The sequence below is a fragment of the Canis lupus genome, chromosome 4 (genome assembly GCF_003254725.2).
Source record: "Canis lupus dingo isolate Sandy chromosome 4, ASM325472v2, whole genome shotgun sequence".
NCBI classification, from domain to species: domain Eukaryota; kingdom Metazoa; phylum Chordata; class Mammalia; order Carnivora; family Canidae; genus Canis; species Canis lupus.
This window is the reverse complement of record NC_064246.1, coordinates 47345412-47349071: the sequence shown is the minus strand read 5'-3', so window position 1 is coordinate 47349071 and position 3660 is coordinate 47345412. Positions and strand designations below refer to the sequence as shown.

The following is a 3660-nucleotide window of genomic DNA, read 5'->3' as shown; positions in this document are numbered from 1 at the left end:
GAACAGTGAGAAATAAATTTCTGGGTTTATAAGCCACTTAGAGTATTGTATTTTGTTATTATAGTAACCCAAATAGACTAAGACGAGTAGCAAAACAAATTTTTTATAGCAAAAAGTGAGTTCTATATGGGTCTTTAATTTTTCAGATATTTACCTTGAAATCAATTTAAAATATGTAAGTTAAATACTTTCCTACATGTGTCTACATCCTTACTATAGTAGGAATGATTGAAATGCAATGAAGCAATGAGTTTAGAAAATATTATATGTATGTAGATATAAAATTTTGACTTTGCTTAATAAAAAATAGTGTTGTGGAAGTAGAGCCCTGGATTAGGTGTAGAAGAAATAGACTCACCATTATTTTGAGAAAATTTGCTTGTTTTCCTGGACCTTTTCCTTCAAAAGTGAATCAAACAACTATATAAACGTAGCTCTAATATTCTAAAATAGAATATGCAAGAAAGTACATTTTTTCATGTTATATTTACAAAAATTCTTAACCTGTTTTGAAGACATGACTTACATTTAATGTAATTATACAATAATAATAGCTAACATTTATTTTTCACTTCATATGTGCCATGAATAACCAAGTAGATAATATTATTGTTCCCATTTTATATATGAGATAATTGAGGCAAAGAGAAATTAGATAACTTGCCCAAGATATCATTTTGTAAGCTATAATTGAATCATAAACAAGGAGGCTCCAGAGTCCAAACTATTAACTTTATGCTTTATTTAATAAGATTAAAGGTAAACATAGTCTTAGCTATTATTTTTAGAAATCAATTGAAATGATTCATTTGTACACAGTCTAGATAGACGGTGGGTCAAAATTACCCAACAGAACCTTAGAAATAGCACATTGTGTAAGCTTGTACAGCTGAAAGAAGCACCTACTGGAGATTCCCTCTGTAAATTATACTTAGGAGAGATAATATATTTAGTATTCTTTGCCTTTTCAAGTAGTCTTCCCTTTCCTATCTAATTCTATTCTTATAGTCATTAGCTCAAAAGTAGAATTTTCCATCCCTTCTTCACTTCATACATATTAGATTCCAGGTTTCAAATTGTTTCTACTTTATGCTAATTCCATTGGTTTCTGTTTTTCTTATCACAAAATTTGAAATGGTTTGCTGACTGCTTTCCCTAAGGTTCATAGTCAGTCTTGTTATGTTCATGAGATTCCAATCATGTAGCAATTTTTCCCTCCCTGTTTCTGTTTACTCAGTCAGCCCATATTATATATTACTTCCTTCCTTTTATAACAATATAAATAAAAATTCCTTTTGCAATTTATATTGATAATGTTGATAATCCTCTCCCTCGGCTTCATTTAAGGAACTTGTTTCCTGGGCAGCCCCAGTGGCTCAGTGGTTTAGTGCCTGCCTTTGGCCCAGGGCATGATCCTGGGGATCCAGGATCGAGTCCCACATCAGGCTCCCTGAATGGAGCCTGCTTTTCCCTCTGCCTGTGTCTCTCATGAATAAATACATAAAATCTTAAAAAAATAAAAAAGGATCTTGTTTCCTGTTGTTACTCACATTCACTGTGTTATGAAATTCCTGTCTACTGGATTTTGAACTGTGAAATCTACCCTCATACTGCTTAAGGAATATCAAATAAATATTTGCTTAGTGAATTATTCTGTATTCTGAAAGTATGATTTGGATATATATTTTTCTAGAATAGCATAATTGCTTATTTTTTTATTTGACTATTAGCACATCATTTTTTCGTATTTCATACATTTTCATTTCTTAAAAATGGCATTCTCTTAACCTAAATGTCCTGAATTTTTGGGACTGGCTATTGTGTCATTAATATGTTTTTTGTTGATCAGTTTTGTTATTTTGTTTTTTGTTTAGAGAGAGAGTGCACTCGAGCAAGGGGAGGGAGAGAATCTTAAGCTGGCTCCACACTCAGTGAGGAGCCTGACAGAGGGCTCAGTCTCATGATCCTGAGATTATGACTTGAGCCAAAATCAAGAGCTGGTTGCTTAACTGACTGCCACCCAGGTGCCCCTGTTGATCACTTTTTTATTTGCAATTTTTTTTCCCTCTAACCAGACTGTAGACATGGGAACTCCTTGAGATCTAGTGAATGGCTTCTAAATTTATATCTCCAGCCAACATCTCTCCTCTGAGACTAGTTACTTCTATCTTGCACCGATTCATCTATGTTATTGGGTGTCCTAGTAACACTTCAAACTCAACATCTCTGAGGCCAAATTTAAAATCTTCAATTTAAGATAATATCCTCTTGTCTCTTGATGTTACATTCCTCAGGAAATGGGACTAACACTCATCTGATTGAACAACTCTGTAATATAAGAGTAATCTTTGAATCCTCTCTAAACATCTCTTGAATTCACTGTCCCCTCTATACCCCACACTCTACATGCTGTAGTCCCACCTAAACTACCACAGTCATCTCCTTACTGATTTCCCTCCATTTACTTGGCCCATGCCATCATGTCTCAGAGATTTTTTTTACTCTGATGCTAAAGCAAACTTAATAACTTAAATGTGACCTATTTATACATCTGTCAAAATTTTTCAGTAGTTCCTGCTGAATCTAGAATAAAGACCAGGATCCTCCATGTAAGCTCTAATCTTTGCTTATGCTAGAAGAAAACCTTTTTAGCTTCATTTCACACTTTGTGTCCTTCACATTCTGTTCTTCAGTATTCCTGGCCTTTAATTTTTTTTTTTAAACCTGGCTTTGATAATGCTGCTGGTTTAGGTCCAGGGACCACACAGGGTAACAAAGTCCTACATTAAAATACGGCTGGAAGTGCTCACTTCGGCAGCACATATACTAATATTGAAACGATACAGGGAAGATTAGCATGGCCCCTGTGCAAGGATGACACGCAAATTCATGAAGCGTTCCATATTTAAAAAAAAAAAATACGGCTGAAAGAAGTTGATGCTCAGATGGCTAAATAATGGTCACGGTATGGTAATAATTAAGTAGCACCTATTATGTGCCAGGTCCTTCTTTAAGCATTTTGTTTGTTTATTTTTAATTTGGGTTTATAATTTTCCTTCAAATGAATCACTTCCCCTCAAGATTATAATCTGTCTCACATGAGTGACCTCTTTGGTGTTGCACCCTATAGAGCCACTCTGTTGCATAGTTTGCAATTATTCATGCAAAAAATTTGCAATCCCCAAATTGAAATTTATGTAAATAATTCTGGAAGAAATAAATTTGGTGCTGAACTATGCTTTTGATAATAACTTTATTCTCCTTTATTATAAAAGTAAAAATATGCATTACATATTATTCATAAAAATATAAAGTGGAATATGTCTATTTCCTACTATTCTAGTACCCATATATTACTCTGTTTACTTTGGAATGAATAAACTTTCTCTTTTTACCTTTTGACCTCCTCTGTTTGATTATTATTCATGACATATATATAAAAAATTGACCAATGTCTTCAAGAAACTTACAGATAAATAGAAAATTTACATTAATGTTGAGGTTGCTCCCTGCCCTCTGAAAGCCAGAAAATTAGTATAAAAACTACTTATTCTCATAAATTTAGTTTCTATTATTTTAAGGCAGATGTCTTCTTAATGAACAGTGTTACTAATACTTAGAAGCATGTAGATTCAAATATTACTTTGCAATGATTTGTTC

The 3660-nt window shown here is 33.2% G+C and overlaps 1 non-coding gene across 1 annotated transcript; it reads left to right on the top strand.

Annotated features, from left to right (window-relative positions):
* Positions 1–2802: 2802 nt before the first annotated feature.
* LOC112652070 (U6 spliceosomal RNA) lies at positions 2803–2909 on the top strand. Its single transcript, XR_003131222.1, has one exon. It is a non-coding gene; the product is annotated as a U6 spliceosomal RNA (small nuclear RNA).
* The last annotated feature ends 751 nt before the right edge of the window (positions 2910–3660 follow it).